The sequence below is a fragment of the Podarcis muralis genome, chromosome 5 (genome assembly GCF_964188315.1).
Source record: "Podarcis muralis chromosome 5, rPodMur119.hap1.1, whole genome shotgun sequence".
In the NCBI taxonomy this organism is placed as follows: domain Eukaryota; kingdom Metazoa; phylum Chordata; class Lepidosauria; order Squamata; family Lacertidae; genus Podarcis; species Podarcis muralis.
In genome coordinates, this window is record NC_135659.1 from 102,108,191 (window position 1) to 102,121,263 (window position 13,073).

Genomic DNA, 13,073 nt, shown 5'->3' on the forward strand with positions numbered 1-13,073 from the left:
AAAGCCTCGATGACCTGCTTTGCTACCACTGCCCCTTCTGGCTGTCAAAGCCTCAATGACCTGCGCTGCTACCGCAGCCCCTTCTGGCTGTCAAAGCCTCGACGACCTGCTCTGCTGCTGCAGCCCCTTCTGGCTGTCAAAGCCTCAACGACCTGTGCTGCTTCCACTGCCTCTTCTGGCTGTCAAAGCCTCGATGACCTGTGCTGCTTCCACTGCCTCTTCTGGCTGTCAAAGCCTCGATGACTTCCGCTGCTGCTGCAGCCCCTTCTCACTGTCAAAGCCTCGACGACCTGCTCTGCTGCCACTGCCCCTTCTGGCTGTCAAAGCCTCAACGACCTGTGCTGCTGCCACTGCCTCTTCTGGCTGTCAAAGCTTCAACGATCTGCGCTGCTGCCGCTGCCTCTCTAGCTCTCAAAGCCTCGATGACCTGTGCTCATTCCACTGCCTCTTCTGGCTGTCAAAGCCTCGATGACCTCCGCTGCTGCTGCAGCCCCTTCTCACTGTCAAAGCCTCGACGACCTGCTCTGCTACCACTGCCCCTTCTGGCTGTCAAAGCCTTTATGACCTGTGCTGCTGCAGCAGCCCCTTCTGGCTGTCAAAGTCTCAATGACCTGCGCTGCTGCCACTGCCTCTTCTGGCTGTCAAAGCCTCAATGACCTGTGCTGCTGCCACTGCCTCTTCTGGCTGTCAAAGCCTCAATGACCTGTGCTGCTGCCACTGCCTCTTCTGGCTGTCAAAGCCTCAACGATCTGCGCTGCTGCCGCTGCCTCTCTAGCTCTCAAAGCCTCAACGACCTGTGCTGCTGCCGCTGCCCCTTCTGGCTGACAAAGCCTCGATGACCTGCTCTGCTGCCACTGCATCTTCTGGCTGTCAAAGCCTTCACGACCTGCACCGCTGCCACTGCCTCACCTGGCTGTCAAAGCCTGAACGACCTGCGCTGCTGCCGCAGCCTCTTCTGGCTGTGAAATCCTCTACGACCTGTGCTGCTTCCACTGCCTCTTCTGGCTGTCAAAGCATCAATGACCTGCGCTGCTGCCGCAGCCCCTTCTCACTGTCAAAGCCTCGACGACCTGCTCTGCTGCTGCAGCCCCTTCTGGCTGTCAAAGCCTCGATGACCTGCGCTGCTGCCCCTGCCTCTTCTGCCTGTCAAAGCCTCAACGATATGCGCTGCTGCCGCTGCCTCTCTGGCTCTCAAAGCCTCAACGACCTGTGCTGCTGCCGCTGCCCCTTCTGGCTGTCAAAGCCTCGATGACCTGCTCTGCTGCCACTGCCGCTTCTGGCTGTCAAAACCTCAACGACTTGTGCTGCTGCCGCTGCCCCTTCTGGCTGTCAAAGCCTCCACGACCTGCTATGCTGCCACTGCCTCCTCTGGCTGTCAAAGCCTCAACGAGCTGCGCTGCTGCCGCAGCCTCTTCTAGCTGTCAAAGCCTCGATGACCTGCGCTGCTGCCGCAGCCCCTTCTGGCTGTCAAAGCCTCGACGACCTGCGCTGCTGCCGCAGCCCCTTCTGGCTGTCAAAGCCTCCACGACCTGCTATGCTGCCACTGCCTCTTCTGGATGTCAAAGCCTTGATGACCTGCTCTGCTGCCCCTGCCTCTTCTGCCTGTCAAACCCTCCACGACCTGCTATGCTGCCACTGCCACTTCTGACTGTCAAAGCCTCAACGATCTGTGCTGCTGCCGCTGCCCCTTCTGGCTGTCAAAGCCTCGATGACCTGCTCTGCTGCCACTGCCCCTTCTGGCTGTCAAAGCCGCAACGACCTGTGCTGCTGCCACTGCCTCTTCTGGCTGTCAAAGCCTCAACGATCTGCGTTGCTGCCGCTGCCTCTCTAGCTCTCAAAGCCTCAACGACCTGTGCTGCTTCCACTGCCTCTTCTGACTGTCAAAGCCTCAACAACATGCGCTGCTGCCGCTGCCTCTTCTGGCTGTCAAAGCGTCAAAAACCTGCGCTGCTGCCGCTGCCTCTTCTGGCTGTCAAAGCGTCAATGACCTGTACTGCTGCAGCTGCCTCTTCTGGCTGTCAATGCGTCGAAGACCTGTGCTGCTGCAGCAGCCCCTTCTCGCTGTCAAAGTCTCAATGACCTGCGCTGCTGCCACTGCCCCGTCTGGCTGTCAAAGCCTCAACGACCTGAGCTGCTGCCACTGCCTCTTCTGGCTGTCAAAGCCTCAATGACCTGTGCTGCTTCCACTGCCTCTTCTGGCTGTCAAAGCCTCGATGACCTGCTTTGCTACCACTGCCCCTTCTGGCTGTCAAAGCCTCAATGACCTGCGCTGCTACCGCAGCCCCTTCTGGCTGTCAAAGCCTCGACGACCTGCTCTGCTGCCGCAGCCCCTTCTGGCTGTCAAAGCCTTGATGACCAGCTCTGCTGCCGCAGTCGCTTCTGGCTGTCAAAGCCTCGATGACCTGTGCTGCTGCCGCTGCCCCTTGTGGCTGTCAAAGCCTCGACGACCTGCTCTGCTGCCGCAGCCCCTTCTGGCTGTCAAAGCCTCGATGACCTGTGCTGCTGCCGCAGGCCCTTCTGGCTGTCAAAGCCTCAACGACCTGCGCTGCTGCTACTGCCTCTTCTGGCTGTCAAAGCCTCGATGACCTGTGCTGCTTCCACTGCCTCTTCTGGCTGTCAAAGCCTCGACGACCTGCTTTGCTGCCACTGCCCCTTCTGGCTGTCAAAGCCTCAACGACCTGCGCTGGTACCTCTGCCTCCTCTGCCTGTCAAAGCCTCAACAACATGTGCTGCTGCCTCTGCCCCTTCTGGCTGTCAAAGCCTCGACGACCTATGCTGCTGCCACTGCCTCTTCTGGCTGTCAAAGCCTCAATGACCTGTGCTGCTGTCACTGCCCCTTCTGTTTGTCAAAGCCTCGATGAGCTATGCTGCTGCCACTGCCTCTTCTGGCTGTCAAACCCTTGATGACCAGCTCTGCTGCCGCAGTCGCTTCTGGCTGTCAAAGCCTCGATGACCTGTGCTGCTGCCGCTGCCCCTTCTGGCTGTCAAAGCCTCAATGACCTGTGCTGCTTCCACTGCCTCTTCTGGCTGTCAAAGCATCGATGACCTGCGCTGCTGCCGCAGACCCTTCTCACTGTCAAAGCCTCGATGACCTGCTTTGCTACCACTGCCCCTTCTGGCTGTCAAAGCCTCAATGACCTGCGCTGCTGCCGCAGCCCCTTCTGGCTGTCAAAGCCTCGACGACCTGCTCTGCTGCTGCAGCCCCTTCTGGCTGTCAAAGCCTCAACGACCTGTGCTGCTTCCACTGCCTCTTCTGGCTGTCAAAGCCTCGATGACCTGTGCTGCTTCCACTGCCTCTTCTGGCTGTCAAAGCCTCGATGACTTCCGCTGCTGCTGCAGCCCCTTCTCACTGTCAAAGCCTCGACGACCTGCTCTGCTGCCACTGCCCCTTCTGGCTGTCAAAGCCTCAACGACCTGTGCTGCTGCCAGTGCCTCTTCTGGCTGTCAAAGCTTCAACGATCTGCGCTGCTGCAGCTGCCTCTCTAGCTCTCAAAGCCTCGATGACCTGTGCTCCTTCCACTGCCTCTTCTGGCTGTCAAAGCCTCGATGACTTCCGCTGCTGCTGCAGCCCCTTCTCACTGTCAAAGCCTCGACGACCTGCTCTGCTACCACTGCCCCTTCTGGCTGTCAAAGCCTTTATGACCTGTGCTGCTGCAGCAGCCCCTTCTGGCTATCAAAGTCTCAATGACCTGCGCTGCTGCCACTGCCTCTTCTGGCTGTCAAAGCCTCAATGACCTGTGCTGCTGCCACTGCCTCTTCTGGCTGTCAAAGCCTCAATGACCTGTGCTGCTGCCACTGCCTCTTCTGGCTGTCAAAGCCTCAACGATCTGCGCTGCTGCCGCTGCCTCTCTAGCTCTCAAAGCCTCAACGAACTGTGCTGCTGCCGCTGCCCCTTCTGGCTGACAAAGCCTCGATGACCTGCTCTGCTGCCACTGCCCCTTCTGGCTGTCAAAGCCTCAACGACTTGTGCTGCTGCCACTGCCTCTTCTGGCTGTCAAAGCCTCAACGATCTGCGCTGCTGCCGCTGCCTCTCTAGCTCTCAAAGCCTCGATGACCTGTGCTGCTTCCACTGCCTCTTCTGGCTTTCAAAGCCTCGATGACCTCCGCTGCTGCTGCAGCCCCTTCTGGCGTTCAAAGCCTCGATGACCTGTGCTGCTACCTCTGCCTCCTCTGCCTGTCAAAGCCTCAACAACATGCGCTGCCGCCGCTGCCCCTTCTGGATGTCAAAGCCTTGACGACCTGGGCTGCTGCCACTGCCTCTTCTGGCTGTCAAAGCCTCAACAACCTGCGCTGCTGCCGCTGCCTCTTCTGGCTGTCAAAGCGCCAACGACCTGTGCTGCTGCCGCTGCCTCTTCTTGCTGTCAAAGCCTCGATGACCTGTGCTGCTGCAGCAGCCCCTTCTGGCTGTCAAAGTCTCAATGACCTGCGCTGCTGCCCCTGCCTCTTCAGGATGTCAAAGCCTCAACGACCTGTCCTGCTGCCACTGCCTCTTCTGGCTGTCAAAGCCTCGATGACCTGTGCTGCTTCCACTGCCTCTTTTGGCTGTCAAAGCCTCGACGACCTGCTTTGCTGCCGCAGCCCCTTCTGGCTGTCAAAGCCTCGATGACCTGTGCTGCTTCCACTGCCTCTTCTGGCTGTCAAAACCTCGATGACCTGCGCTGCTACCTCTGCCTCCTCTGCCTGTCAAAGCCTCAACAACATGCGCTGCTGCTGCCGCCGCTGCCCCTTCTGGATGTCAAAGCCTCGACGATCTGTGCTGCTGCCACTGCCTCTTCTGGCTGTCAAAGCCTCGATGACCTGTGCTGCTTCCACTGCCTCTTCTGGCTGTCAAAGCCTCGACGACCTGCTTTGCTGCCGCAGCCCCTTCTGGCTGTCAAAGCCTCGATGACCTGTGCTGCTTCCACTGCCTCTTCTGGCTGTCAAAACCTCGATGACCTGCGCTGCTACCTCTGCCTCCTCTGCCTGTCAAAGCCTCAACAACATGCGCTGCTGCTGCCGCCGCTGCCCCTTCTGGATGTCAAAGCCTCGACGATCTGTGCTGCTGCCACTGCTTCTTCTGGCTGTCAAAGCCTCGATGACCTGTGCTGCTGTCACTGCCTCTTCTGGCTGCCAAAGCGTCAACGACCGGTGCTGCTACCACTGCCTCTTCTGGCTGTCAAAGCCTCAACAACCTGTGCTGCTGCTGCTGCCTCTTCTGGCTGTCAAAGCGTCAACGACCTGTGCTGCTGCCGCTGACTCTTCTGGCTGTCAAAGCCTCGATGACCTGTGCTGCTGCCGCAGCCCCTTCTGGCTGTCAAAGCCTCAACGACCTGCGCTGCTGCCCCTGCCTGTTCAGGCTGTCAAAGCCTCAACGACCTGTGCTGCCGCCGCTGCCCCTTCTGGATGTCAAAGCCTCGACGACCTGTGCTGCTGCCACTGCCTCTTCTGGCTGTCAAAGCCTCGATGACCTGTGCTGCCGTCACTGCCCCTTCTGTTTGTCAAAGCCTCGATGAGCTATGCTGCTGCCACTGCGTCTTCTGGCTGTCAAAGCCTTGATGACCAGCTCTGCTGCCGCAGTCGCTTCTGGCTGTCAAAGCCTCGATGACCTGTGCTGCTGCCGCTGCCCCTTGTGGCTGTCAAAGCCTCGACGACCTGCTCTGCTGCCGCAGCCCCTTCTGGCTGTCAAAGCCTCGATGACCTGTGCTGCTGCCGCAGGCCCTTCTGGCTGTCAAAGCCTCAACGACCTGCGCTGCTGCTACTGCCTCTTCTGGCTGTCAAAGTCTGGATGACCTGTGCTGCTGCAGCAGCCCCTTCTGGCTGTCAAAGCCTCGACGACCTGCTTTGCTGCCACTGCCCCTTCTGGCTGTCAGCCTCGACGACCTGCGCTGCTACCTCTGCCTCCTCTGCCTGTCAAAGCCTCAACAACATGTGCTGCTGCCTCTGCCCCTTCTGGCTATCAAAGCCTCGACGACCTATGCTGCTGCCACTGCCTCTTCTGGCTCTCAAAGCCTCGATGACCTGTGCTGCTGTCACTGCCTCTTCTGGCTGTCAAAGCCTTGATGACCAGCTCTGCTGCCGCAGTCGCTTCTGGCTGTCAAAGCCTCGATGACCTGCTCTGCTGCCGCTGCCCCTTCTGGCTGTCAAAGCCTCAACAACCTGCTCTGCTGCCGCAGCCTCTTCTGGCTGTCAAAGCCTCGACGACCTGCTTTGCTGCCGCAGCCCCTTCTGGCTGTCAAAGCCTCAACGACCTGCGCTGCTACCTCTGCCTCCTCTCCCTGTCAAAGCCTCAACAACATGCGCTGCTGCCGCTGCCCCTTCTGGATGTCAAAGCCTCGATGACCTGTGCTGCTGCCACTGCCTCTTCTGGCTGTCAAAGCCTCGATGACCTGTGCTGCTTCCACTGCCTCTTCTGGCTGTCAAAGCCTCGACGACCTGCTTTGCTGCCGCAGCCCCTTCTGGCTGTCAAAGCCTCGATGACCTGTGCTGCTGCTGCCGCTGCCTCTTCTGGCTGTCAAAGCCTCAACAACATGCGCTGCTGCTGCTGCCGCTGCCCTTTCTGGATGTCAAAGCCTCGACGACCTGTGCTGCTGCCACTGCCTCTTCTGGCTGTCAAAGCCTCGACGACCTGCTTTGCTGCCGCAGCCCCTTCTGGCTGTCAAAGCCTCGATGACCTGTGCTGCTGCTGCCGCTGCCTCTTCTGGCTGTCAAAGCCTCAACGACCTGTGCTGCTACCTCTGCCTCCTCTGCCTGTCAAAGCCTCAACAACATGCGCTGCTGCTGCTGCCGCTGCCCTTTCTGGATGTCAAAGCCTCGACGACCTGTGCTGCTGCCACTGCCTCTTCTGGCTGTCAAAGCCTCGATGACCTGTGCTGCTGTCACTGCCCCTTCTGTTTGTCAAAGCCTTGATGAGCTATGCTGCTGCCACTGCCTCTTCTGGCTGCGAAAGCGTCAACGACCGGTGCTGCTACCACTGCCTCTTCTGGCTGTCAAAGCCTCAACAACCTGTGCTGCTGCTGCTGCCTCTTCTGGCTGTCAAAGCCTCGATGACCTGTGCTGCTGCCGCAGCCCCTTCTGGGTGTCAAAGCCTCAACGACCTGCGCTGCTGCCCCTGCCTCTTCAGGCTGTCAAAGCCTCAACGACCTGTGCTGCTACCACTGCCTCTTCTGGCTGTCAAAGCCTCGATGACCTGGGCTGCTTCCACTGCCTCTTCTGGCTATCAAAGCCTCGACGACCTGCTTTGCTGCCGCAGCCCCTTCTGGCTGTCAAAGCCTCGACAACCTGCGCTGCTGCCACTGCCTCTTCTGGCTGTCAAAGCCTTGATGACCTGTGCTGCTGCCACTGCCTCTTCTGGCTGTCAAAGCCTCGATGACCTCTGCTGCTGTCACTGCCCCTTCTGTTTGTCAAAGCCTCGATGACCTGTGCTGCTGCCGCTGCCTTCTCTGCCTGTCAAAGCCTCAACAACCTGCGATGCTGCCGCTGCCCCTTCTTGCTGTCAAAGCCTCAACAACCTGCTCTGCTGCCGCAGCCCCTTCTGGCTGTCAAAGCCTCGACGACCTGCTTTGCTGGCGCAGCCCCTTCTGGCTGTCAAAGCCTCAACGACCTGCGCTGCTACCTCTGCCTCCTCTGCCTGTCAAAGCCTCAACAACATGCGCTGCTGCCGCTGCCCCTTCTGGATGTCAAAGCCTCGATGACCTGTGCTGCTGCCACTGCCTCTTCTGGCTGTCAAAGCCTCGATGACCTGTGCTGCTGCAGCAGCCCCTTCTGGCTGTCAAAGTCTCAACGACCTGCGCTGCTGCCCCTGCCTCTTCTGGCTGTCAAAGCCTCGACTACCTGCTCTGCTGCCGCAACCCCTTCTGGCTGTCAAAGCCTCGACGACCTGCTTTGCTGCCGCAGCCCCTTCTGGCTGTCAAAGCCTCGATGACCTGTGCTGCTTCCACTGCCTCTTCTGGCTGTCAAAGCCTCGACGACCTGCTTTGCTGCCGCAGCCCCTTCTGGCTGTCAAAGCCTCGATGACCTGTGCTGCTGCTGCCGCTGCCTCTTCTGGCTGTCAAAGCCTCAACGACCTGCGCTGCTACCTCTGCCTTCTCTGCCTGTCAAAGCCTCAACAACATGCGCTACTGCTGCTGCCACTGCCTCTTCTGGCTGTCAAAGCCTCGATGACCTGTGCTGCTGTCACTGCCTCTTCTGTTTGTCAAAGCCTCGATGAGCTATGCTGCTGCCACTGCCTCTTCTGGCTGCTAAAGCGTCAACGACCGGTGCTGCTACCACTGCCTCTTCAGGCTGTCAAAGCCTCGACGACCTGTGCTGCTGCCACTGCCTCTTCTGGCTGTCAAAGCCTCGACGACCTGCTTTGCTGCCGCAGCCCCTTCTGGCTGTCAAAGCCTCGACGACCGGTGCTGCTACCACTGCCTCTTCTGGATGTCAAAGCCTCGACGATCTGTGCTGCTGCCACTGCCTCTTCTGGCTGTCAAAGCCTCGATGACCTGTGCTGCTGCAGCAGCCCCTTCTGGCTGTCAAAGCCTCAACGACCTGTGCTGCTGCCACTGCCTCTTCTGGCTGTCAAAGCCTCGACGACCTGCGCTGCTACCTCTGCCTCCTCTGCCTGTCAAAGCCTCAACAACATGTGCTGCTGCCTCTGCCCCTTCTGGCTATCAAAGCCTCGACGACCTATGCTGCTGCCACTGCCTCTTCTGGCTCTCAAAGCCTCGATGACCTGTGCTGCTGTCACTGCCCCTTCTGTTTGTCAAAGCCTCGATGAGCTATGCTGCTGCCACTGCCTCTTCTGGCTGTCAAAGCCTTGATGACCAGCTCTGCTGCCGCAGTCGCTTCTGGCTGTCAAAGCCTCGATGACCTGCTCTGCTGCCGCTGCCCCTTCTGGCTGTCAAAGCCTCAACAACCTGCTCTGCTGCCGCAGCCTCTTCTGGCTGTCAAAGCCTCGACGACCTGCTTTGCTGCCGCAGCCCCTTCTGGCTGTCAAAGCCTCAACGACCTGCGCTGCTACCTCTGCCTCCTCTCCCTGTCAAAGCCTCAACAACATGCGCTGCTGCCGCTGCCCCTTCTGGATGTCAAAGCCTCGATGACCTGTGCTGCTGCCACTGCCTCTTCTGGCTGTCAAAGCCTCGATGACCTGTGCTGCTTCCACTGCCTCTTCTGGCTGTCAAAGCCTCGACGACCTGCTTTGCTGCCGCAGCCCCTTCTGGCTGTCAAAGCCTCGATGACCTGTGCTGCTGCTGCCGCTGCCTCTTCTGGCTGTCAAAGCCTCAACAACATGCGCTGCTGCTGCTGCCGCTGCCCTTTCTGGATGTCAAAGCCTCGACGACCTGTGCTGCTGCCACTGCCTCTTCTGGCTGTCAAAGCCTCGACGACCTGCTTTGCTGCCGCAGCCCCTTCTGGCTGTCAAAGCCTCGATGACCTGTGCTGCTGCTGCCGCTGCCTCTTCTGGCTGTCAAAGCCTCAACGACCTGCGCTGCTACCTCTGCCTCCTCTGCCTGTCAAAGCCTCAACAACATGCGCTGCTGCTGCTGCCGCTGCCCTTTCTGGATGTCAAAGCCTCGACGACCTGTGCTGCTGCCACTGCCTCTTCTGGCTGTCAAAGCCTCGATGACCTGTGCTGCTGTCACTGCCCCTTCTGTTTGTCAAAGCCTTGATGAGCTATGCTGCTGCCACTGCCTCTTCTGGCTGCGAAAGCGTCAACGACCGGTGCTGCTACCACTGCCTCTTCTGGCTGTCAAAGCCTCAACAACCTGTGCTGCTGCTGCTGCCTCTTCTGGCTGTCAAAGCCTCGATGACCTGTGCTGCTGCCGCAGCCCCTTCTGGGTGTCAAAGCCTCAACGACCTGCGCTGCTGCCCCTGCCTCTTCAGGCTGTCAAAGCCTCAACGACCTGTGCTGCTACCACTGCCTCTTCTGGCTGTCAAAGCCTCGATGACCTGGGCTGCTTCCACTGCCTCTTCTGGCTGTCAAAGCCTCGATGACCTGTGCTGCTGCCACTGCCCCTTCTGTTTGTCAAAGCCTCGATGAGCTATGCTGCTGCCACTGCCTCTTCTGGCTGTCAAAGCCTAGATGACCAGCTCTGCTGCCGCAGTCGCTTCTGGCTGTCAAAGCCTCGATGACCTGTGCTGCTGCCGCTGCCTCCATTGCCTGTCAAAGCCTCAACAACCTGCGCTGCTGCCGCTGCCCCTTCTGGCTGTCAAAGCCTCGATGACCTGTGCTGCTGCCACTGCCTCTTCTGGCTGTCAAAGCCTCGATGACCTGTGCTGCTGTCACTGCCCCTTCTGTTTGTCAAAGCCTCGATGAGCTATGCTGCTGCCACTGCCTCTTCTGGCTGTCAAAGCCTTAATGACCAGCTCTGCTACCGCAGTCGCTTCTGGCTGTCAAAGCCTCGATGACCTGTGCTGCTGCCGCTGCCCCTTGTGGCTGTCAAAGCCTCGACGACCTGCTCTGCTGCCGCAGCCCCTTCTGGCTGTCAAAGCCTCGATGACCTGTGCTGCTGCCGCAGGCCCTTCTGGCTGTCAAAGCCTCAACGACCTGCGCTGCTGCTACTGCCTCTTCTGGCTGTCAAAGCCTCGATGACCTGTGCTGCTTCCACTGCCTCTTCTGGCTGTCAAAGCCTCGACGACCTGCTTTGCTGCCACTGCCCCTTCTGGCTGTCAAAGCCTTGACGACCTGCGCTGCTGCCACTGCCTCTTCTGGCTCTCAAAGCCTCGATGACCTGTGCTGCTGTCACTGCCCCTTCTGTTTGTCAAAGCCTCGATGAGTTATGCTGCTGCCACTACCTCTTCTGGCTGTCAAACCCTTGATGACCAGCTCTGCTGCCGCAGTCGCTTCTGGCTGTCAAAGCCTCGATGACCTGTGCTGCTGCCGCTGCCCCTTCTGGCTGTCAAAGCCTCAATGACCTGTGCTGCTTCCACTGCCTCTTCTGGCTGTCAAAGCATCGATGACCTGCGCTGCTGCCGCAGACCCTTCTCACTGTCAAAGCCTCGATGACCTGCTTTGCTACCACTGCCCCTTCTGGCTGTCAAAGCCTCAATGACCTGCGCTGCTGCCGCAGCCCCTTCTGGCTGTCAAAGCCTCGACGACCTGCTCTGCTGCTGCAGCCCCTTCTGGCTGTCAAAGACTCAACAACCTGTGCTGCTTCCACTGCCTCTTCTGGCTGTCAAAGCCTCGATGACTTCCGCTGCTGCTGCAGCCCCTTCTCACTGTCAAAGCCTCGACGACCTGCTCTGCTGCCACTGCCCCTTCTGGCTGTCAAAGCCTCAACGACCTGTGCTGCTGCCACTGCCTCTTCTGGTTGTCAAAGCTTCAACGATCTGCGCTGCTGCCGCTGCCTCTCTAGCTCTCAAAGCCTCGATGACCTGTGCTCCTTCCACTGCCTCTTCTGGCTGTCAAAGCCTCGATGACCTCTGCTGCTGCTGCAGCCCCTTCTCACTGTCAAAGCCTCGAAGACCTGCTCTGCTACCACTGCCCCTTCTGGCTGTCAAAGCCTTTATGACCTCTGCTGCTGCAGCAGCCCCTTCTGGCTGTCAAAGTCTCAATGACCTGCGCTGCTGCCACTGCCTCTTCTGGCTGTCAAAGCCTCAATGACCTGTGCTGCTGCCACTGCCTCTTCTGGCTGTCAAAGCCTCAATGACCTGTGCTGCTGCCACTGCCTCTTCTGGCTGTCAAAGCCTCAACGATCTGCGCTGCTGCCGCTGCCTCTCTAGCTCTCAAAGCCTCAACGACCTGTGCTGCTGCCGCTGCCCCTTCTGGCTGACAAAGCCTCGATGACCTGCTCTGCTGCCACTGCCCCTTCTGGCTGTCAAAGCCTCAACGACCTGTGCTGCTGCCACTGCCTCTTCTGGCTGTCAAAGCCTCGACAACATGCGCTGCTGCTGCTGCCGCTGCCCCTTCTGGCGTTCAAAGGCCTCGATGACCTGTGCTGCTGTCACTGCCCCTTCTGTTTATCAAAGCCTCGATGAGCTATGCTGCTGCCACTGCCTCTTCTGGCTGCCAAAGCGTCAACAACCGGTGCTGCTACCACTGCCTCTTCTGGCTGTCAAAGCCTCAACAACCTGTGCTGCTGCTGCTGCCTCTTCTGGCTGTCAAAGCCTCGATGACCTGTGCTGCTGCCGCAGCCCCTTCTGGCTGTCAAAGCCTCAACGACCTGCGCTGCTACCCCTGCCTCTTCAGGCTGTCAAAGCCTCAACGACCTGTGCTGCTGCCAATGCCTCTTCTGGCTGTCAAAGCCTCGATGACCTGTGCTGCTTCCACTGCCTCTTCAGGCTGTCAAAGCCTCAACGACCTGCTTTGCTGCCGCAGCCCCTTCTGGCTGTCAAAGCCTCGACGACCTGCGCTGCTACCTCTGCCTCCTCTGCCTGTCAAAGCCTCAATAACATGTGCTGCTGCCGCTGCCCCTTCTGGATGTCAAAGCCTCGACGACCTGTGCTGCTGCCACTGCCTCTTCTGGCTGTCAAAGCCTCGATGACCTGTGCTGCTGCCACTGCCCCTTCTGTTTGTCAAAGCCTCGATGAGCTATGCTGCTGCCACTGCCTCTTCTGGCTGTCAAAGCCTAGATGACCAGCTCTGCTGCCGCAGTCGCTTCTGGCTGTCAAAGCCTCGATGACCTGTGCTGCTGCCGCTGCCTCCATTGCCTGTCAAAGCCTCAACAACCTGCGCTGCTGCCGCTGCCCCTTCTGGCTGTCAAAGCCTCGATGACCTGTGCTGCTGCCACTGCCTCTTCTGGCTGTCAAAGCCTCGATGACCTGTGCTGCTGTCACTGCCCCTTCTGTTTGTCAAAGCCTCGATGAGCTATGCTGCTGCCACTGCCTCTTCTGGCTGTCAAAGCCTTAATGACCAGCTCTGCTGCCGCAGTCGCTTCTGGCTGTCAAAGCCTCGACGACCTGCCCTGCTGCCGCAGCCCCTTCTGGCTGTCAAAGCCTCGATGACCTGTGCTGCTGCCGCAGGCCCTTCTGGCTGTCAAAGCCTCAACGACCTGCGCTGCTGCTACTGCCTCTTCTGGCTGTCAAAGCCTCGATGACCTGTGCTGCTTCCACTGCCTCTTCTGGCTGTCAAAGCCTCAACGACCTGCTTTGCTGCCACTGCCCCTTCTGGCTGTCAA